Below are 24,646 nucleotides of genomic sequence, written 5' to 3'. Positions count from 1 at the left end.
AAACCACTCAGTCAGCTGCTTCAGAAATGTTTATTATTTAAATCGTGTGCACCAGGATAGTGGTTTAATGATGGAAACCTACACAAAGAAGCAGAAACTAATCATATTTAAAACAAATAGGGAGGGTTTTTTTAGTCAGTTTATAGTACTATTTTCATTAATACTGAAGATGAAGAGCAGGTGCTTTGCACCATGTAAGTAAGTGATGTAATTTGTTAGAAAAAGTGGTAAAATGTGCTACCTAAAAGACATTAAGTTTTCACGAATACCATAACATAAAAAGTAATTGAGCATCTCATATTTCCTTTCCTATGCTAACTACCTGATTGATCCCGTTATATATTTTGTACTAATACAGTAAAAGTAGTCTTACTAGTCTGTACAGCAGCAGGATTTAAGGTTTAAAGGCAGTATAAAGTTTTCACAGCTCATGCTGAAGGATTGGGTGCTTAGCCTGGGTGTTGTGAATCCTAGGATTCAGGCAAGAGGACAGGGCTGCCTGTGCAGTCAGCTCCTATGTTCCTTGTGCTTTGGTCAGCCTAGGGGTGCACAGGCTACTGCACATGAGACACTGAACAACTCTGCAAATATTTCCTCTGGTTGTCATGTTATCTACCTTGCAGAATCTCAGATTTGAGGCTCCTAAGCTATGACATTGAAACTATGACGTACAAGGCTTAGCCCCAGCAATGTGTTTTTAAAACATACATGTCTTTGGCCACTAATGTTCCCACAGCCAGCATGTTAATCTTTCTTTAGAACCATTCCAGCAGAGGAATTTTGCTTATTGGTTTTATTCTGGAGATTACTATGATTCAGTGAGGGTGCTGTGAACCAGTACAACTTGAATTCTTCTGTGCAGCTCTTGTGTACCCCTCAACTGCTACATAGGTAGCAATGAGATTGTAGGTCCCAAGTCAACAAAATATAGGCAGTCTTGTATTTAGAAACATGAATTTTCATTTTTTTGTTGTGTTTGAGCTGTACCACTATCATTGTTTGTGTTCACATAATGTGGATTCACTTAGCTCAAGCTGGAGGATGTGGTTTGGGAGAAATCTCACCCTGTGAGTGTAGTTTAAAGTTTAGACATTAAGAATCTAGAGGAAGCTTCTATTTAAAACAAATCAACTTTCCCTACCAACCAATATCAATGGAAAGTGTCACCTGCTGGACCTGGGTCAAATGTTGCTTTGTAAAGGCACTCGGCATCTCCTCAGGATACGTAGCAGTAAAGAATGCACTGGTATTGTTCTCTTGCCTTGTTGCCCTGAGGAATGATGATAGATTTTATAAGTCCCAAAAGGTCTGCAGGATGATGGCAATGTACTGAGCTGCGTTTTTCCCAGGAAAATGATGGACAATATTTGTAGGCAGCCACTCATTTCTGTTCATCCAGAAGATAATCTGAAGCATGACATCCTTGCTGCTCTTTGCATGAGAGAGGTTGCTGGGAACCAGAATATGGTGGTCTGGGACACTTTCTTAATTTTCCTTATGAAGATCTTTGCAAAGATATGCGATATAAAAGTTTCACAGAGGTATAAATGGAGAACTAAAACAGGAGCTCCTGAGAACAATATATTCAGTCTAAACAATTATCTTCCATTAATACAATTTGCGAAGGAAATCATCTGTTTAGACAGGCAAAATAATCTGTTTTCATGGAAGAATAACACCTCACTATTGCCCACATGTGATATATAAAGTTCTAATATTTTATTCTGATTTGTGAAATGTAATTCTGGCCTTCATTTACTTCTTGCTATCATAGTGATAAGCTTGATTAGGCTGAGGTCTTGCTTTACACTTCGGTAGTGTTACCATGAGATATCTGATCAAAAAGGGTCAATTTAAAATGTGTGTGTCAGGCTTAGTGAGAGACAGCTGCCTGGCTGGTTAGCCAGAGTTCAGTGAGTTTGTTTTGTTAAGTCTCAAAACTGAGAGACAGAGCTGTCATTAACAGGCCTGCAGAGCCTGAATTGGTATCATCTTTCCCTTTGATTCTCAGCTGTAATTTAATATTCTTTACCGGTATCTGCTTGCAAAATTTTAACCTTCTGCTTTCACAAATTTCAAGTTTTGATACAGCGAGGAGCATCAGTGGAAAAGGAGAATTTGGAACATAAATGATCTAGAAAAGTACAAGCACTGGCCTTTAGATGGCAGTGTGTACCTGTTGAATATGAAGTCTTACCGCCACAGGGTAAATCTGTGAAGCAGAAACAATTTTCTAAGGAGGAACTCAACTGAGGTTATATTATCAAGCTCAAATGAAGTGGTGATCCCATCCAAGATCCCAGCTTATCAGAGTTTTATTGCTGGCTGTCTGCATCCAACTAAAATTTAATAAACACACAGTAGGTTATGATGAAATTGGTATACTTAAGTTTGAAGATAATATATTAAAACTTTCAGATTTACCAGAGCAAACCAGACTGGTATTTGCCTTTGATACTTTTTGGCTTTTCCTTACTTCTTTGAGTGAAGATGCTGCAGGGAGTTCAAAATATTAATGTTACTATTTCATGTTGTGCAGCAACCAGACATCATGGACCAAATTTACCTTTGGACAGAAGACAAGGATGGCAGGGAGGGAGATCCATGCATGTACCTAAGATCAGAAATTGTCATGTGTACTTAACAGCAAACCAGTAGTCTAATATATGACCTCTTTGTGTTTTGTTTTTTTCTGTTGGGGTGAGGGGGGAAAGAGTTCATGTTTTGTAAGTCTCTTGGCAGAGTCATTGTACCTGTCACTTTTAATATATATGACCTTAATAGTGTACATAAATATATAATATTTAATTTATATTATATTTGTATTGCATTTATATTGTATATAAAAAGGCCTTTTGATGATACCTAAGAGCTGAAGTTTTGTTGCAAGGACTCATATCTCTGTGGAGTCATAACTAGGTGATAAAATGGAGGAAAAATTTGTATGACAGTAAAATGACTCAGTAAATTTTACTTCATACCTCATGCAAGCCAAATGCATTTTGCTTAGAGAGTTTCTATTAAACCATTGGGGTAATCCACCTGTACTTGAGAGCACAATTTTCCCTGCTGTCTTTAAAGGAAAATGGATATATTATTTAGGCTTCTACTTAAAATATATCTATTCTGATAAAGTAAAGCTTTAAAACTGTTTAAGGTTTATAATTTTTACATATGAATATTTTTTACTTCCAAAAAGCATTAGGTTTTTAGAAGCGAGGGGGTTGTTTGTGTGTTTCCACTTTCTAAAGAATCCTTGGAATCCAAATACTTCAGATTGGAATTTCTACTCCCGCCATCAAAGAATACTCTCAGGATCGCAGATGTTCCTAAAAGAAGTAATTTATTACAAATCAATGACAAGTAAGTGAATATATATGAATGTATAAATGTCTACCAATGGCATGTATGGCAATCAAAACTCATGAAGAACCAGTATATTTCTCAGGCAGATAAAGACTTACATGACCCCCTTTTCTTCCCCTGAATTTTATTTTTGTTCTGATTAAAAATCATTACTGTTCCCTACACATAATTCATGCCTCATATCATGTAGCTGTGATGATCTAAGGATTACCAATACCATGTAAGATGTGTACAGTCTAGTCTGGATGAGCCATCTACTGTCAATTTGAGTGCAATTATATTATCCAGCTGAAGAAAATGTGTTGGCAAATGCATCTCTTTTAAAATTAATGTGACTATATATGTGAAATACTTTCTATTCCTGTTTTTATTAGTTCAATAGCAAAGTTCTCATTGGTTTCAGTGGTGGAGAATTAATCATTAAACTATCTAGGGCTCCAACTTACTCCTACAGAAATTATTGAAAAAACTTAAGCCAATTTAGTGGAATCTGATGTGGCTTTAGCAATTTTTAAAATTAAGCCATTTATTTAGACATCTATTATAAATTCAGAAACCTCTATTTGAAGCTCCAGGGAGCTGCAACATGATCTAATGCAGACTGGAATTTCCAGCCCTTTAACCTTTCCAATACACCAATTCATCTCTCCCTAGACTTCTCTTTGTTGCCTGACCGTCTGTCTCATATATTTGTCTATAATGTAGATCTTTGGGAGTGGAATTTGTGTGTTTGTACAGGACCTATCATCGTAGATATCTTGATTGTGAAGTAATAATAATTACAACGTGCTCGCCTATTGAGAAAGATTTCTCAGAAGTGCATTCTAAAAGGAGGAGATGAGTGAGAATGAGTAGATGTGTCCATTTTTCTAATGTTAGGCCTTGATTCAGAAATGCTTAATGTCAGCCCTGCTCCTGTTACACTGCTGGTAAAAATAAACAATTATACTCAGATGTGGTTCAAAAGAACTACCTTCAGGCTTACCTTTTAATGCTTTTAAATTTGTTTTTTATTGGCTACTGTAAGCTTTGGTTGAGTAAGGATTTGCTTGAGTAAGGATTACAGAGCCAGGTTATTTTTAGGTTCCTGATATAAGGGATAGCAGTTATACAATAATACCACAGACTCCAGGATATCAGCATTTACTTTGAATCCAGTCTTCAAGTGCAAGAAGTGTTGCTTTCGAAAAACTCTGTTTAACCAACATCTTTCTGAAAAGACTAGGGATTGAGTAATATTAGGTTACCATTTACATCTGATATAACCTGACAAAAAAACAGTACATGCAAATATTGATTCCTTTTGGCCAAATCTGAAATTGGATCTTTCAGCAGATCTCTTCTATCAGAGTAAATACAAAATTATAAACTTCGTTTAATTTGGACAGTGATTGTCTTTTTCAGTACACTCTATGACATAATAATAAGGCAAATTGTAAAAATTCAGATTGATACATTACAAAAACACCTGAAAGAAACAAAAAACTAAAACCCTCCAAACATCTTTCAGATTGGCATCATCACAGCTGTGTTCATGTTATTGCCTCGTCTTGAACTATACCCATGTGCATACTGTAGTTTTGTACACACGTACCCAATAGCATCTGAAAACAAACAGAGCAGCTCTCAATCCTACTGATACTTGGTTGAGAAGAAAGACAAAATAAGAGAAGGCTACGGAGAGAGGCCTGAAATTTAGAATGAGGTCTGATTTGCTTATTCTAATAAGGGTGAAACCATAACTAATTACTGGATTTTGAATTGCTTTGCTTTTTCTTGCTCCCATGATATTGTTTACATGTGCCATGTTTCTGAAATTAAATATCCTTCTTTCCTCATGGCTGTGCAAACATATCCTCTTGGCTTAGGCAGACGCTGCATTTGAGCGGGCTCTGTAAATGAAAGAAAAGTGTGTAATTTGAATGCAACTACTCTCCTACCTTTCATTTATGGAGATTATTCCTCGTGGAGAACCTACTGTTTAGATGAGCATACAGACAGAAACAAGCACAATAAATGGAACCAGGGTAAGAAGGTAATTAGCTATAATTTACTGGCAGCCAGTGCAGTCTTAACTCCTAATCTTGTGGAGTATTCTGGCTTTTTTCAATGTGTGATCCAAGTGGTGGCTGGAGGGCCACATCTGGTACTGCCAAGATGACTCCATCTGGCCTGCTGCCATGCCAGGAGATGGGGAACTCTCCCCTGGCAGCTGAATGTCTCCAGCTATGGCTTAGTGCAAGGCTGTACATGGTTTCCTGTTTTAGAGATATATCCTGATCAAGTACATATGGAAAGGACTAAATTTTTTGTGTTTCTTTAAGGATAAACATTCATATTTCATCCAGGATCCTTACATGAATCATGTTGCATCTCAGAAAATTATTAAAAAAAATGAATATGCCTGTGCTGAAGAAGTGAAGCTCTTCAAGGATGCTAAATGATGCTACAATAATGAGTCACATAATATTGAACTCAAAATTTATGTTGTGCAACCTCTGAGGGAATCAGAAACAAGGGAAGGTATATTTAAATCAAGTTTGTCCATTTCTTGCTCAGCATGGTGGCTCTCTCCTGATGTTAATGCTAGCAGTTTTGACTCCTATGGTAATCACTGAAGACAGATGAAAAACTGATTTTGGGTGAAGTGTTCAGTCACCAGTAGATTAGAGTTTTAGCAAAGTAAATCCTTCTTGGAAAGGCTAGGGGCCTTCAGTTAGGCTTCACCACATCCTTTCTTTGACACAGGGGACTCCCAAACTTTCTAAATGTTTGTGTCTAAACTTCATAGCTTTTACTGATGTCTAATTGCATTGCAGGTTCGTCCTGTGTTTGCTGATTAGAAGCTGCTTGTCCTGACCTGGAGTGCCCATGGAACAAATGAGCGTAGGGACATTTTTGAAGACAGGGATCCAAGTGACTCCCACAAGCTCCCTTGAGGTCTAACAGCAAAATAATTTGTGCCGAGCGCTTCATGCAAGGGGTAGAGTGAGCTGATATCTCATTCATGTCTAATCAAAGTAGGACTGTTTCTGTCTCCTTTTTTCATGCTCTTCTAAGCATTAAAACTTAAGTTTACAGAAACTACTCATCTGCATGGTATCTGAATGCCAACCTATACTCTTTATATTACTTTGCAAAAGACATTCTGGATTATTCTTCACTTATGTCTCTGCACTAAAGCAAGCATTGATGAGGGCAGTGTGCTTGTACCAGGTTCTAATGCTTTTTGTTTGCAAAATGCACTTGAGCAGATGATAAAGGTGCTGAACTTGTAACGTGTTTGGGTATCTGAACTGCAAGGTCAACGAGAGCAAAACCCTCTCTGTCACTACATAATCATTTGAAAACCTTTGTACTGATACTTGTTCACTCCAAGACAAGACAAGATGACAGCTACTAACTGCATGAAAATAGATGGAGCCAAGGTGAAGCGCATGTTTGTGTTTTTAAGAGATTATCTCTTAAAAAAATGCTCTCTTTCTGCCAGCATTGTACTGTATTTACACAGGAACTATTCAGGCACATGTGTTTTCAAAGAAGTTGCAATTTCCTGTCACATTTTTTGCAAATCCTTTCTAACAGCTGTAGGCGGGAAATCCAGCTACTCCTGCAATGAATGACCTTCGGTGTTTGAATCCCAGAGAGTAAACAAGCATTTACTCTACAGAGGAAGCCCTGCCGTGAATATAACATTAACATTACTGTGCATTACTCTCCTCTATTGGTCTATTAGAAACTAATCCTATTTCTGCACAGCAATTAGGACTTCTTGATAACCAGAGCATTTTTATTCAGTCACTCCTGCTAATGCTTCAAGTTGAGGATTGATAGGGTCAATAGTGAAGATAGCATTAGGTAGAGACTGACAGGATATGAGTTTTGTTTTTATGCGAATGTTTTGTTTTGACAGTGTTTGTTTTACCTTTCAGGCCTCTAGTTTCCATAAATTCCCTATGTCTTAGCTGCATAGACGATATTTTTAAACATAGCTCTTACACTGGAGTGTACATTAAATATTTGTTCAGCTGATTAAAACAGTTCTACATTTATTTAATGATTGAACAGTAAACAGTTTATTGAGGACTGAAATGTGGTCTTACACATACACATGCACACACTCAGGTCTCATTAGAAGGGCTTCTCTTATGGGGTTACTTTAGCGAGGTGCTGCTTGGTATTAGAGACCCTCAGACAAATACACTTTTCAGAAGTGATTCAGTCTCACTTCTTATTGTTGGTAGATGACACTAGCAGTAGCAGACAGCAGAGGTGATAGGAGGACCTTTGGGAAAGAAAAGGCAGAACTTGTTCTGCATCAGCAGAAACTTTACTGGGCATGCAGGGGGAGAGTCTCATGGCTTAGTAACATCTCAGATTTAGCTCAGCTGTGACAGCCAATGTCCTCTGCACTGCACCCTTAGCACAGGCAGTGTTTAAACTGGAAAGAAACAGGAAAATCTCCAGATTATTTTGAGAAGTACTAAATCTGAGCTTACTATTGGCCTGTCATTTGCATACATATTTTGTTGTTCACAGAGAACGACAGGTTTTGGAGCAAAATGTTTCCTCTCCTACGTGTTTGATGGAGCAATGAAGGAAAATAGAAAAGGAGCCTTTTGTAATGTTTGTTTTGTCCAGAAAATTTAAACTGAAATTCCAGTCTGAAAAAAGTGTTGTAAAAATTTTTCTGTGAGGTTCAGTGTTTGCTTTGAAATGCTTTCTGAACTAAGCATACGCAGCAAGCAAACATATAACAGACCATTTTTTTCCTTCCTGCTTCCAGCCTTTCCAACCACCTTGGCCTTGGACAGCCAGAAGGGTCTTTCATCTTGTTCATCAGTAGGAGTAATAAAAGTTCTGCAGGTCATATTAGATACAGTCCTACAGTACCAACTATTAACACCCATCTGGCTTCCCAGCTTTGGGTGAGTTGCAGAGATGGAAGTGACTGGTACCCAGGCAACAATTTCCTGGGGCAGCACAAAATGGGCTACAGACCAGCTTTCTCACTGCTGGTTATACCAGTTCTTTGTTGGTAACAGGAGTAAAAAGCAATAAAGCTATGTCACTTAAATTAGCAGGTTGTGACTCCAAACACATGGGGAATGCTCTGTGTCGATAAATATATATTGTTGTTTAAATAGACAAAAACTTTAATGACCTTGCAAAGGAGAGGTTTTAATTTTATATTTTACTTTTCATTTTGGGAGTTCAGAGTTCTGTAGTAAATTCCTGTCTGCTGAGAGTGAAGTAACCATTACTAGCCTCATTTTATGGAAGCAAGAAAGATGTCACAGGAGGGAAAAACACAGCTTAGACAACATCCCCATCTTGTTTAAGGTTAGTAACGTGTAAATTAGTGAAATAAACCCCTAAGACTAGAAGTACCTACAGACCAACTTACATGACTCTAGTGCTTGGCATTGGACTCATGTATTACTTATGCTGTCCAATGCACTGGAGAAGAAAAAAATATTCCCTCATCCCTATCCCCAAATCAGCATAAATTTTGAATATAGCTTACTTGGAAATCAGTTACATTTTTATCATTGGTTTGATTCAAAGTCAGGCTACAAGGTATTCTGGCACTGACAAATTCCATAGTTCTAAAAATTACAGAGTGCATGATACATAACCTGGAATTTGAGAATGAGATAGTCTGCAAGTCCAAAGTTTGTCTGTCTTGCCTGTGCTCTGCAGTACTGAATTGAGGGGAATGTTTGGACTATCTTGGTAAGCTTAGTTCTGCTAATGCCATTCTGGCACTTACTGTTTAATTTTCAATTATAGATGGTGAAGGACTTTGTGTTATTGATTACTTTGATTGGCAACAGCTGTAGAAGAACACTGTCTTTATTGGAGAGCTTTTCCTTTTGAAGCTTATTTTCAGTTACACCCAGTACCCTAAAGAGGTAGAGGATGTACAAGCACAAGAAAATTGCTAGCACACTTAAATGTAATAGTTACCTCCTGCCTTTAAAGACAAGCTGGTTTATGCTCTTGACAACTTGGGTTGTGTATCCTGTTCTTTGTGCATTCAGAACAGATGTTGGGAGTAAAAGGAAACTATCTGCAGATGAAGTTCAGGCCCCATTTTTTTGTTTAGGCTGTGGAAGGACCCACCTCATCACCTTAGTAGCAGGACTTGCATCTGTATGTCCACGTCTGCCTCATGCTGGGCAATAATCACTTCCCTTGATAAGCTGGCTATGTTCTTGCTAATGCAGTCCAGCATGCAATAAGCTTTCCCTGGACCTGTAACTTGCTTCTACTAAACTGCTGAAAGTAGTTGTAGTGAAAAAACCTAGATGTATCTCTGCATGAAGCAAGGCAATTGCTGACATTTTAGCAGAAGTGTGCTAGTGCCACGAGGCTGTCTCGCTCTGCTGCTGTTTTCGATGCAATATTAAAAAAAAATTTTGTTTCTCATGTGACCTGTTTATGTTGGTTATCTTCTCCAAGAACTCTTCCAGATACAAACAAAGCCTGTAGATCGTGGCTCGAGTGCCATGCTTGTGTATTGGTGGGTGTCCTTTTAAATTTTTTTTAAGGGAGGGCAAACAGACAGCACTGCAGAAGAGTTTGTCATTGATAGCTTCCACTTGCAACCTATTTCTGCATCAAATATATTCATTACTTTGATCTAATGCAGCATAACATACTTCACAATAGCAGTGCTCAGTGCCTGTGGTAATTTTCCTTGATGGCATTTCCTATCAGAATTGGAATAGTCTAGTTCATACTTGACTGTGAGTGCAGAAACACTATAATCTATATTTATAAATTGTTAAGGGACAGATGATTTAATAGCATATCACATATACTTAAAACATAACAAATTGTGCCACAGCAATCATCCCCTACCATTTTTCTAGTGTAGGCCTACAGCTTGGAATAGGTCGCCTGTGATTTGAAGGTCTGCTCAGATACCTAACGGTGGTTTGTTCTTGATCTAGAAGTACCAGTGTGTTGTTTTAACAATGACTGTTTTATAGCTTTTTATTTATGGTAATTACTGCAGAGTAAGTGTACGCACACAGTTGTTTAGTGAAGTAAAAAATGAACAAAACAGGTGTGAACAAATCCTCTTCTGATTTAGTAGCATTTTGTACCTGTTTTGAACTGGTACAAGTTAATATATGGTAGGTGCAACTGTGTGAGTATTTGTGGATTATATGTGCCCGATTTAGCAATATGTTGTTTTACTTTCCTCAGTGTAAATGGAAACAAGGGCCCAGATTGTTATCTTCATGAGGGGTATAGAGTATAGAAGGGGAAAACTACCCCCTCAAGATGGTGTCATTGTATCTCTGAGATAGTATTTGTGATCTTCAATATATATATGTAAAGCTAATAGTAAAAAAAAAAAAAAAAAAAAGTGAATACAAATAAGAGAGGTTTTTTTTTAAGTAAACTACACCAGTTCAGTATTCTTCATGACAGGATCCACTTCTGTCTGTATGATGCCAAGACCTCAGTTTTGATAAGGACCTTTCAGCATACATGCAAAGTAAAAGGAAACAATTTCATATAAGATGGATCACTGCATCTAGTGTGATGCATCCAATTGACACATTGACTTCAGAGACTGTTAGGACCATTGTTCAAGAGTACAGAGAAAGAAGTCATAGACTTTGAATGCTAGTGAGAGAAGAATGGAAAGTAGATTGATAGGATGACCCAAATGCTTGAGATGCAAAGCATCAGTGACACCAGCTAGAATCTGTAAATAAGATTTGTGCCTTGTTAAACTGTTCCCTGGACTTCTATAAGGAGTGATTACTTTTGATTTAGTAATGTTTTCAGTTTCAAAAGTGAATTTCCTATTAGAGATTGTTTATAATCTGTTTTGGTTTACTTCTTTCAGGAGAAGCAGATGTTCTCAGGTATATGTCTAACTTTTGTGTTTTCTCAGACATGTATCTTAAGTTTTGTGTTCAAAAGCTAAGCCCAAATTCTGGCTAGTTTTGTAGCTGACAGTTGTGGAGGCTGGTAGCTGCTTCATCCATAGCCATGGTTCTCATGGTGATGATTACAAGCTGCAAAAGAATGAGCAAAGGGAAGCACTGCTGCAGAGTTACTGTGCCATTAATAGGGGCACTCACATGAAGATGTTGGGAAAAATTAAAATATTTGTGTGCTAGATTATTTTCTGAGATTTAGGATATGTCTAGTCAATGCTTTAGTATTTAGAGGGGTTGTATAATAACTTTCAGTCTGGACCTAATCTGTACATACATCACCTTAAATAACTTTGCCTTCTGAATGAACAAGCTGGCAATATAGTGTATGCAAAGTCTGGGCTTTTTAGAAGAACAGCACAAACAACGCCTTTGATTTACAAGTGGACAAAATTATTTTGCATTAATGCATGAGAGAATTGTTGTTCCAAGAAACAGATCTTGAATATCAGTTCTCAGTGCATTTTTAATATCTCTAGATAAAACATGCCATCCTCTTTCTCCCTTTTTCATAGCAAAAACACAGGCTTTTAACCACTGCATTGCTGCCAGACATTGCAATCATGCATAAGTAAGAATAATTAAGCTGCCTGATCACATACACCCCTTCCACCCCACAAAAAAACCGAAATAATATCTTAAACCAGAATATATTTGGCTTACTTTTAGATACTAGGTGTGTAGTCAGTCCATTAATCTAGTTTAGCTTTTGTGTAAGCCTTTAAGTAAGAAATTCTTTTAATACATTTGAAATGCCAGCTATAGGGATAATTCACTAACTGCTTAGTAAAATTGAAAAAGAGAGGTTGAATATTGTCTTCCACTTGCTCTTTCAGCTCAGCAAAATTACTGGATGACAGGTTCATACCTTGCCAGTCTCACGGCAAGCATCCTGGTTTCTACTTCATTCAGTCTAGCCCTTAGGGCAAGTCAGTGTTTGCTGCAATTTTCTGCAATAATAGCAAGACAATTTAGCAGTAATGGATAAGTAGGGAGAAAATTAAGCAGTTTGCTGAGATACAGAAATGAAGCCAGAAAATATTTGGCCTCATGTTAGGCTTCAAATTCATAGTCAATTCATTAGTGTAATTTAGTCCTTGCATAAGCCTTTGAGTGATAAATTCTACTAATACATTTGAAATGCCAGCTGTAAGAATAACTCACTGGTGAGTAAAATTAAAAGATGGCATAGAATAAATCCTTCATTTTCATCTGGTACATGAAGATTTATAAAAGCCTTTGGAAAAATGAGTCTCTACTTATTGTAAATAGATAATATTAAGGAAAAACATTATCTGACTTACGTTTGTGAAGCAAATATTTCAGGTGATCAGAATATTTACTGAGTCTTAAGTAGCACAAAGTTTACTTTTGACTAGCTTATTTAGGGATGACTTATAGGCAGAAAACTGCTGATATGGCCCTAGGCCTTACCAGCTCAACCATACTGGTTTGAATTAAATCTTAAATATTTGTTTCTGAACTAGTCTGTTTTCTATATTAACCAAACCACTGTCTCCAAAAAGGCAAATCCAACTGACCAAGCTATACTTCAGTGAACTGAAGAGGTAGCTTAAAGGCCTCCCAAATTAAGTGTTTATATGTGCATTTAAATTTTTTTATAAATTCTATCCACTGCAGTCCCAACAAACTTCTGTAAGAAAACCTTAGCCACACTGAGGGGCAGCCTAAATGAATTGTGTTTAGGGGTGAGCACCTACTATTGTAGGGAGTATTTTATCAGTATCGAGAGCTTTGCTGCAGCCTTGTATCTACTTTAATTTTCAAACTCAGAAGTCATCTGTACATGCCTGAGTTCTACAAAAATAATCAAATTGTTGTGATATATGCGTTTTGGAAAAAGAGGTATTTTGGCTCAAGTGGTCGGAAAGACTTGGATTCTCTGGGGAGAAGTGTGGTATTGGGATTTGCATGCTCGTGTGTTTTGGTTTGGTAAATACCAGATATTTGGAAGCCGGGATGCTGTGAAAGTATATGTAACATTAGGCATAAGAGTTTGGGAACTGAGTAAAGAGACTTCTGCAGGAATCTTGCTCAACAGTGATTACTGACAGAAGTGCGAGTCAGTAGAAATTTTAAGAAACAGAAGCATAGAACAGGTAAAACCCTTTATCAAAGCTAAAATTCTCTTGAGATATCTTGAAAGAGATAAACTTTAAATTTCTGCTTGTATCTGTAATTAGTAGATTCCATAGGAAAGGACAATCTGAACGTGGCTTGCTTTCTCACAGTCCTATGTTCTGATACCCTCAATGAACTTAACCATAGACTGACTAGTCAAAAGAAATGAACTATGAAACAGAAGAACCTGAGCAGTGCAGTACTTCATGCAATAATGAAATTTATGAAAAGATGATTTGTGCTTGAGTCCAAAAATTAGAGGAGGGTTTTTGACTGGCTTAAACAGACTGACCCTGGTTTGGGAGAAGCTAACTGTGTCCACATTCCTATAATAATCCATTCTCTGATCAGGCACAAATGACTCGAGGAGAGAGTATTGGAATAGCCAGACCTGACCCTTCAAATTTTCCAGACATCCTAAGAGTCAACCCAGCCATATTAACCTTGTGTGGGATGTGTAGTGTTGGAAGCCTGCAGATCCAGGAGATGCAATGTGATAAAGCATTTGGACCTCAAAGTCGAGCAAAATGTGCTTGAGTGCTCTATGATAATCACTGAAAGTCAGGACAGTCCTGGGAGCATGGAGGAAAAGTATGGAATAGATTATATTACTACAACAGTTTCCAAGTGCGGATGAAGTCAGTCTTATGTGTTCAGAGAAAATGACAGTGATCAGATGAATTTTTCTTTCTAGCAATGGACAATCTGGAAGAAGAAACTGAATGTGAAACGTAATTGTAACAAGCTGATGTTGCCAGAAGAAAATATTACTGTTAAAAAGTCATGGATAAGTAAGTGAGAACAAATTTGGGGCTTACAACAGTGAGATTATTTTCACCAAAATGAAAAGAAATAAGGGTGAAGAACAAGTGGGAAATATAGTGTGTAGTACTAATGGTGAAAACTGCACCTGTTGCTGAGTTAGAATGATGTAAGCATTAGTCTCATTAGTAGGGCAACAACTCAAGTGACTGCGTACATCCTTCAGGGAATGTAGAGGTCTCAGCACTGCTGTGCTCAGTGAAGATGAGAACTAAACCATGCCATAATTCAGACTGCTAGCATGGTTACTGTCATTCCTAGTGGTTAGAAAAAACAGCCATGTAGCTCAGTTTCCAGGTAGTAAGGGGAATGGGCATACTGGCAATCTTTGCCCAAGGCTGTCTCTGGCAAGAAAAAGTTAAGAACTAAATCCCAGGGTGTAAAGCTGGGAAAAGAGGCCTAGTGACCTCATACAGCAACTGTGTTGTTATTTCAAGGAAAACTCATGAGTCCAAGCAGCATTGCAAGGCATGCAGGAATTAATTAATTATTACTAACAAATTCAGCTATGTGACAGGTAAAAATATAAATGCTTGAAATTCTGTATTTTAGAAATGTTTAAATGTTGTGATTAATTTTAGTCTGGTCCAAAGAAGTTGTAGTATTTAGCTTTGATTGGCTTTGATCCCAGATTGGGAATGTGTGGGGGATGCGTGTTTGGAGGCAGCACACTCCTGCAGGGCAGGCTGTTACCAAACATGATTGCTTAAAATGGGTGTCCCATCTCCCAGCACCCAGGCCTTCATGCGTGGCTTGCTGTGGCTTTGCAGTCTGCTTGTAGTGTCTTGCTTCAAGCTGTGGAGGGCACTTCAAAATTAAAAGTGACCATCTTTACCTGTTTTTAACACTCTCTGGGTCAAGAGCACCTTTTGAACTGCATCGTGAAGATCACATATGGGCTTGGACTGTTATATAAAATACCAGAAAATGAAGCAAATCTAGTTTTACCAGCTCCTCCTTTCCTCTCCTAGTCCTCTTCCCCTGAATAAAGACAAGGGATTTGTGCATAACGAATATGATGGTGATTTCTTTTTTGAGGCCTTTTATGAGAGGATCTTGCTCACTGAATGGCCAGAGCTAAATCCACACTGGGAGGACAAAAGACGATATCATCCTGTGGGGAATTGAACCTCTAGTTTGAGGCAGTTGGAACGTGAAGCTTCAGTTGCTGAGTATTTCCCTGCAGTGCAAATCAAGAAGAAAAAAAAAAAAGGTGGGAGGAAGGGTATGAGGCTAAGATAGATAGAGTGATGTGTGCAAGCTCCAAGAATAGGAAATGGATGTGCTTATGCTTGTGCTAATGGTATGTGTGAAGCAAAGAGATAAAGCTGTCTTTTCAGTCAAAGCTGCCAAACAAGCTGGGCTGAATCACCCCAGCAGGCCCTAAAATTTATCATGCCTTTCTGCCATTGTTTTCCCGTCTTCAGTCCCGACGCCGCTCGAGTGGTGTTTCAGAAACGGCCCTCCTTGGCCACTGCTGCTGCTCTGCCACCGCCTGCCTCCCCTCCTGCCCATCTCGCAGCCCTGCCAGCTGGCATGCTTCCTCCTTCTCCTCCTCTTCCTCCTCGGCCCAGCGCTGCCTGCACCACTGCCAGCACTGCCAGGGCTGGGGGACCGGCACCTGGACTTCTCCTGCCCATCTGCCTCCACTCGCCGACGACCCTCTCACGGGCACCTGCTTCCTCTTCGGGAGAGCAGCCTCCCCAACTCGCTCCAAGTGCGGAGACTCGAAAACTAAAATAAAATTAAAAAACCCAAGAACCTCCAGCTAACTCATTCCTTTCTCCCAAAGTACCCAGCCTCAGTTACTCTAAAATTAATGTTTGTGAGCTTTAATATTGTTACTTAAACACAAGTTATTTGTCGCTATTGTCTTGGAAATACTTTGCTGTTTGGGAACTGATGTTAGTCTTAGGATGTGTATGATTTGCTTATGTAAGGAAGGCCGGTAAGTTAAAGGAAGCTCACTTCAACTGTTTGCTACTTCATGGTCACCTGTATAAATCAGTAATTTAAGCAGGATTTAACCTCTTGTGTGCTTGGAGTACTGTACCCTTGAATATGAAAAAGTAAAAAAATGAATGCATCACACTGCCTATTAACATGTATGTTTAAAAAGCCTGTAATAGGCTATGTATGATCAGTAGACGTGCAGCTGTATTTTAGACAAAGGAATATTTTACACAGGGACATCAGCAGGAAGATTTACAGGTGATAATAAACCCTAGTTACAAAAAAACAATTGATCTGTTGGAATCAAATTGACCACAGCAATTGAAAAAAAAATTATTAGATGTTTTTCTCATTGATTAATCACAATATGTTCATGTCTAAATCTACCATGATATAGCTGTGGCTAAATTTGTAACTATAATACATCTTTATGTTAAAAATGCTGAAGCTTTCATAATCTATAATGCAGTAGAAATAAGTACCTCTAAGTGTCAAAATCTTATTGGTAAATGAATACTAAAACTACAAAAACTGGGAAATTGATTTTGGAATCCTTAAATGTGCATAATGGTTACTTCACCATTTAATCAGTCTTGCCTTCTTCCCCGAACTACTTAATCCATGAATATATCTTTAGTTCTATTGCTCTACAGACCATTCCTATTATAGTACATTTTTTTTCTTACATTTTTAAAAGGCAAAAAAAATCACTCTGTTCAAGACTAGAAAAGAAACTTCACTGAGGCAACAGTCTCACCTGCAGAAAGATCACTTTATGTCTGTACATTTGGACCTGATTCAAATTTTGATCATTTCACAATCCAGTTTTATGTAGAAATCTATCTTGTCTTTTCTACTAAGAGCTTGTTTGCCAGATCAGGATTTTTCTGTGTTATATGGAGCCCGCTATAGTTAGATGCTGCACATCTCTGAAGCCAAAAACTTAATATTTTATATAAACAATACATTGTGTGACGGCTGATCTCTGTTATTCCCTTTGTCTTCACCTGCAGAAGAGCAGATAACTCATGAACAGCACTGGCTGCTATACCACTCCTCAGTTATCCCATCTCTCCACATGTGAAGATAAATGTTGTAACAAAGCTCAACCATCAGATATAATATACAGTGTATATATTCTTTTCCTCATGCCATTCTGCAGAACTGGAATGGCTTAAAATGACAGGCATGGAAAAATTAAGAGTGCTTGGAAAGTAGGAGAATAATAGATTTTGAAGACAGGAAAACTTTTGATGAGTTGATGTTATCATATTAGTGAAATAAATGCATTTCTACTTTAGGATAGCAACAGGAGGAAAGTACTTCCCCTATGACATGAATATACCTAGTTTGTAGTATAGTATATTTGTAAAATTATTTGACCTAGGCTTTAATGGCTTTGGCGAAGGACATGATTAGTAGTAAAACAATGCTTGCCTAGTACTTAGCAGGATAAAGACTTTTACATTCTCAACAGTACAGAAATATTTCCTAATTAAGGCCTTTGAAGTATTTTAGCTGGAGTTTGACTTGAATATGTCAAACGCTGCTTTTAAAAGTCTCTGGTTTCTCTTCAGATCATATAAATCTTTCGCCTTTTACTAAAGATTTCCGTGGAGACGAACAGGCACAAGTGTCGAAGAATTTTTTGAGGTTCTATTTCCGTGGAGATATATATATATATATATATATATTTTTTTTTTTTTTTTAAATGAGATTGTGGAGTCTCCTTCTCTGGAGATATTCAAAACCTGCCTGGACACGATCCTGTGCATCGTGCTCTAAGTGACTCTGCTTGAGCAGGGGGGTTGGACTAGATGATCTCCAGAGGTCCCTTCCAACCGCAACCATTCTGTGATTCTGCGATTCTTTGAAAAGTGTCCATAAATACTTTGCTGGATCAAGACCTTTTTTCAGTGTCTGTCCTGATAACGTATGCACATTCATAATTTTAAAATGTAAATAAAAATAGCAGGGGGAAGAAAAGTAAACATAACAAGAAATCAGATAACTTGCTGCTGCTAAATCAGTTGATTGACGGGGGTCAGTGGAATAATATTGATTTACAGCAGCACGGGATCTAATCTTTGCAGAAGTTTAGCAGTTTTTGAATTCTGCCTCTTACTACAATTGTTCTTGCTAAGGGTACAATTTCTGTGAGGCAGCCCAAGGAGCTGGCATCTCTTTGACTGTAATCAGAGTTTTCAAATAAAATTAAATAACTTCCCCCGGAATCACAGAACACTTGGTGTTAGAAGGAACCTCTGGAGAAGTTTTGTTCCAACCCCCCATTCAAGCAGGTTGCCCAGGACTGTGTCCAGTTGGGTTGTGAATATCTCCAAGGATGGAGACTCCACAATCTGTCTGGGCATCCTGTGCCAGTGTTCCACCACGCTCACAGAGAAGTAGTGTTTTCTTATGTTCAGCTGGAAATTCCTGTATTTCAATTTGTGCCCATTGCTTCTTGTCCTGTTACAGGGCAGCACTTAGAAGAGTTGGACTCCATTGTCTTTACACCCTCCCTTCAGATATTTATACAAACTGGTAAGATCCCCCAAAGCCTCTCTTCTCCAGGCTGAATAGTCCCAGCTCTCTCAGCCTCTCCTTGTATGTCAGATGCTCCAGTCCCTTCATCATCTTTGTGGCCCTTTGCTGGACTTGCTCCAGTATGTCCATGTCTTTTTTGTACGTGGGAGCCCAGAACTGGACCCAGCACTCCAGGGATGTCTCCCCAGTGCTGAGCTGACGGGCAGGATCACGTCCCTTGACCTGCTGGCAATGCTCTGGCTAATGCAGCCCCAGATACCATTGGCCTTCTTTGCTGTGAGGACACATTGTTGGCTCATGTCCAGCTGGTCCCCTAGGATCCCCAAGTCCTCCTCTGCAAAGCTGCTCTGTAGCTGGCTGGCCCCCAGCCTGTCCTGGTACCTGGGGTTATTCCTCCCCAGGGGCATGACTTGGCATTTCCCTTTGTTGAAGCTCATGAGGTTCTTCTCTGCCCATCTCTCCAGCCTGTTGAGGTCCCCCTGAATGGCAGCTCAGCCATCTGGAGTATCAGATTCAACAGGGATCTTCCCCACCCAGCCAAGAAGCGTCAATACCGTGATTTAGAGGTTTATTAGTGTGACCTATACAGCACTTCTAAAACACAACCAGCCTCTCAGTTTGCAGTGTGTCATGTGACCACAGTTTCTAATGAGAGTAATTCTACTTTTGCTCTTTAAAATCATATGCTTAAGGAAACTGAAAGAAACTCCCTTTTTTCTCCATATAATCTATATTTAAGTATTACTTTGGAAAATTTCAAGAGCTGAAAGCTCTGCTCAAAAAATTGAAAGTTTGGTGCATCTGTATGCAGAAGCATAAAATGATTTTATAGATTATTTGTGTTGGAATTGCTCTCTATGTTAGTCTGGCTATTGGCAAATCAGTGCTCAACTGCTAAATAGAAAGACTTTGCTGTTGCTGTTTGAAGAAATAGGGCTATGAATAAATAAATAAAAGATGCAGCCTTTTCTTAGGAAGTATAACATGCTTTTCTTTGAGTCCTTTTCTCCCCCTTATGGTAGGGGGATAGGATACTCTTGCAAATTTTTCAATATTTTTGCTTAATCCTAGCCTCCTTGTTAGATATATGCTAACAAGAACTAAAGGATGTTTATTTGGTCAACTATTCTATAGTGCATTTAATGTGGGCATTTCTATTTAGAAATTAACTAATAAGCAAATTTTTGTGTTTTTATCTCATTTGAATGCATGGATTTGTAGAAACAGTTTAGGAACCCTTATTTAGCTCTTTCCATGTCTTAGTTTGTCATATTTAACTGCTGGTATGCAGTCCAGTAATTAAAAAAATAATAATTCTCCACTCCTAATTTCTTTCACTTTATAAAGGTTAATTTAATTGCTTAACACCTTTGCAAAGCAGTAAAAACAAATACACTATCCCAAATTCCCTTGTACAAATGAAGGAAGAGGGGCATAGACATACTAAATGACTCATCCAGTGTCTCATGCTAAAGGTGCAGCAAAGCTGGAGAATGCCCTAATATGCAGATTACTTCAATACAGCATACATTTTCATTTCAGATCAGTTGCTTTCAACCTCCTAGGGAAGTTAATTTCACAGAGTTATATGCAAATAACCAAACACAGGAATAAAATCTTTTATTTACAATAAAATAGTAATTTAGCCATGTGCTTCTGAAGAAGAGCCATAGTCTTAACAGCATTTTTGTAGAGACTGCTGCAGGATCTCATGTGTCTTTTAAATATTTGCTTTGGGATATATAATATGGCTTTACAGATGTTTGATGGTCTGATAGCAAGAGTTAGTAAATGTATATGTATTTTTCCTGGACTGTATTATACAAGACAGATATATTGCAATACTTTGTAGGTTGAGCATTTTATGGCATGTTATATGCCATTTAGTGAAGGAAAATATATATCCTTCACACGCTCACTTTTCAGCTGTGACAAGCTGCAGCTGAGATAGCATGCCTGAGTTGAAAACAAAGTGTTGTGGGCCTCTCTCTCTTCACAGAAGCATGTATGTGTCACCAAATGCTAAAAGTCTTCTCACATTTTGTATAATGTGTTTCCACCAAGTTATGTTTTCTATCACAGGTTGCTCTGAAACAAAAATAGTCTGTGTTTCTATTTAACTTTTACTGGAACATTCAAGTGAACCAACATTGTACTATTTATTAGCTGGAACAAAGTATTCACATTATCTATCCTCAGTGAAAATGGAACAGATGACTGTTTATGATGGTGTAGGCTCAACCTTCCTTTGAGAGGCACAAACCTGTACATTAAGCCTGAAGGCTGGGTTTTTCATATTTGTTTTGAGGAAGAACTGCGCAGTGGAACCATTGGCGATTTTCAGTCCAGCTAATATATGAAGTATGTTCATATTATTGTACAATTTTTAAAACCTTTTATTTCCCATATTTCACATATTGTGTAACATAAAAGGCATCAAATGTATACCAGTTCTGACAGACTTTAGGGTTTTTGGCATGTTATAGGGCTACTGATATCACATTATTGTTATTATAACAGCTGAGGCCTGTAGATTGGTTCTGGCTCTGCACTTGGTGAGTTTTAGGGATTCCTTGTGCCTTATATGATAGGTACATAGTACTGAAATCTTCTACATTTTTCTCTTTGGCTCTGTAGTGAATATGACCTCATATTCCCTGTCTATGCTTAGTACTAAAAAAGAACATTTGCATTTTCAGGGGTGCTGGGAGGGCAATTGTGAACACAAACCGGCATTCAGTCTGCATGCATTGAGAGTGGCCTCTAGTACAGGTTAATGGATGGAGTAATCTTAGGGGCTCTAGAAGACTTGCCATCTTGTATGCGAACAGGAACAAAACACTAATTTACTTGTGCCAGCTCACAGCTTTTTGTGTGGCAGATGTGTAAAGATTGGTCCATGTGTGGAGCAGGGCATCTCCCCAGATTCTGCAGCATTTGGGAAGCTGCACATCTGTGGCATACGTGGATAGAGAAGGAAGGTATTTTTCTCTAGATTGAGAGGTATTTTCATGTATCAACACTGTTCATATGGTATGTCTTTTTTCACCCAAATATTTGTCTTAGAAAAAATGGAATGGAAACAGAAGTAGTTGCTACTAGAAATAGAATAACTGTAAAATAATCATATAATAGAATAATAATAGTAGAATAAAAATAATTGTTTTTATAATCCCACAAAATGGCAGCACAGAACAAAAAGAAGCACTAATCATCAACTAGTCCATAGCATAATTGTAGAATATGTTTATTGAAATAAAGAAAAGGTTGGTTTAAGACATTACTCCTTTGGCAGCACTTCTATGGGCAAAAGGGACATTTCCTCATATTGATTTTCAGATGCAGTTCCCCCTTCACCACAAGTCGTTTCTTGTAGTAATTGGTATGAAATCAATATTTTTTATATACCTCTCAGCCCACATCCCAAATGAACTTGTTTTAAAAGACAGACAAACCCTATAGTCTGAAAGATACCTAAACTCTTAGACGGCTTTTATGTGAGCCAGAATCAGAAATGTTTCATTGCCTGAAATCCAAAACTAAAAGAAACCACCTCAAAACACAAGTGAGAAAACCACAAGTTTATTGTAAAACTTTTCTGGTTTTGCTTCTGTTATGGATTTTGATGGAAAACTAAGTGAATTGTCTTATCTTTTATTTACATGGAGAAGCTTGGCGCGGTTGCCAAGCTTTCCCCAGACACAGTGCATGTTCTGAATGGTTGGACACTTCAGGTCGTTCTGCAGGCTGGCCTGCAGTTATGCTGTGTACAAGATGTATTTGCTCAAGGGGTCCAGTCATCACGCTAAATAAAATCGTTCACTTTGCTTGGCAAATATTGACTCAAGCTGTTACGCTTTTATGTATTTCAGAGCCTCACAATGTTTGAGAGCTCAGCAAGCAAACAAGAACAGGTACAGGAAGTTATTGTGATGTTTTGGACTGATGTTTGTTTTTCTGCTGCTGATGTATGTTCTCCATTGTATGTGGCTTGTTACTAATGACCTTGTTATATAGTGCACTGCGGTTGATAAGGCCAAAGGCTTTAACAGAATACAAATACATTTCACATTTCCACTTGAAGAGTTTATTTTAATTGTGTTTTGAAATATACTGTACCTGAAAGGCGCTCTCTCCTCTGTAATGTACTTTCTAGAAATAAAATCCTGCAAAGAATGGAATGCATAATGAGGTGAGGTGTAATGGACAGTTTTGTGTTCAGCTGGAGCTGTATCTGATAGTAGCCATTCAGCATAAATCTAAACAATCCTGAGCTATGGAAGAAAATTAAATGGGGGTCAGAAATAATGGCTTTTCTGAATGTCTGGTTTATTCATTTCTCTGAGGGAGAAAAGTAAAGGAAATACTGAAAAGCCTCCTCAAGTTTCTCAGCTCTTAATGTTACTCTTTTCCTACCCTCATTGCTCCTTTTGGACAACAGCAGAATTGTAAGAACACAGTATTCGTTTTTTAATTGAAGAATCTCTTTCTCCAAATGGCTGGCTTCCAGAAAGCTTTGTTTATCAGGATTACATCACCCCAGAGGTAATGTGACTGTAATTTGAGGTTAGAACTGTCTTCAAAACCCATTGATAGAGCCAGTGTTGTTCAGTAGTCATGTAGAAGAACTATTACTAACACAGCACAGCTTCAGAAGCAAACGAGAAGGAAATCTGTCAAAGAATTTAGAAAGAGATGGATATTTTATTATGTTGCATAGTTTAAGAGAAAAAAAACAAGCTGTAACTTTATTTCTTCATCTTTTTTTGTAAATAAATGAAAGTTGGACTGTTGACCTTGGGACAGCTGGCCAGAGATTGTAGGAGATGGAACACTTTGAAAAAATTTCTGACCAGTCCTGACTGCAAGTTCCTGGCGTTAGGATGAGATAGTTTGTCTCACTGTGGGTTTTTTTGTTTCTTAAACAATAGACAATTGCCATCTGAAAATAGCCTAAAGTGATATATCAGACTTCTGTTATTGCTGCTTTTTCCTACTACTGTGCGGAGTTCAAAATTTCATCTTTTAAGAATATCTAAACAAATCTTTAGATGCAGGGGGGGATGTGAACATGTGTCCAAAGGGAGAGTGGGCAGGTTCTTGAAAATGAGATCCCTTGGCGATTGCCAAATAGATAAACCTCAGGAACAGATAAAGCTCAGAAAGTCCCCCCACATGAAATTAGTTGGAGGCTAGGAGAGTATTAGGGGAGATATATTGCATATGCCTGTCTTGTTCATACTCTTCCCCGAATGTCTGTTACGGATGCTGTTGGAAAAAGAACAGTGGGCTATGGGATCCCTTGATCAGAGCCATGGAGATGTCTCTTAAGCCCATGCGTGTTGTCCGCAGACTGTGAAGGACAGCAGGGCCTGCCCCCAAGAACTCCTATATTGTAACAAGATCTTGAGAAAGATTTTGTGTCTGTACAATGCTGGGCATAGCTCAGGAGTGACAAAGCTTGCAGACGTCATAATTATGGAAACGATATCTAATGAAGCACAAAGAACATATCATCACATCCATGAACATATTAAGTTATTAAAAGAGCCCCATGAGACCTGGCATGATCTCCTAGAAGACAGTCCCCCAGAATATTAACCTAGTAGACTACAGGAGACTCTTACATGCTCTAGTCTATGAAGAACGAAAGAGGGACTTCAGCTATTTTGAGCTTTAACCCTAGAAAGATCTTTTTTGGTCTAGCCTTAAAGAAAGTGTAGTCAGATCTGTCTGAGAAGATTAACCACAGAAAAAGCCTTTAATTTCTTCATGTAAGTTCTTCTAGCTTCTGTGATAAAAGTGTCTGGATTATGTATTGACATAAAAGAAAGGAACTAGCCAGGAAGAAC

The 24,646-nt window shown here is 38.2% G+C and overlaps 1 non-coding gene across 1 annotated transcript; it reads left to right on the top strand.

Moving 5' to 3' along the window:
* The first annotated feature begins 17,804 nt into the window (after window positions 1-17,804).
* On the top strand, window positions 17,805-17,919 carry LOC136995472 (U5 spliceosomal RNA). Its single transcript, XR_010887062.1, has one exon. It is a non-coding gene; the product is annotated as a U5 spliceosomal RNA (small nuclear RNA).
* The last annotated feature ends 6,727 nt before the right edge of the window (window positions 17,920-24,646 follow it).

Source organism: Apteryx mantelli, chromosome Z (assembly GCF_036417845.1).
Source record: "Apteryx mantelli isolate bAptMan1 chromosome Z, bAptMan1.hap1, whole genome shotgun sequence".
NCBI classification, from domain to species: Eukaryota; Metazoa; Chordata; class Aves; order Apterygiformes; family Apterygidae; genus Apteryx; species Apteryx mantelli.
Note: the sequence above shows the minus strand (reverse complement) of the source record. Positions and strands in the feature narration are given on the sequence as shown.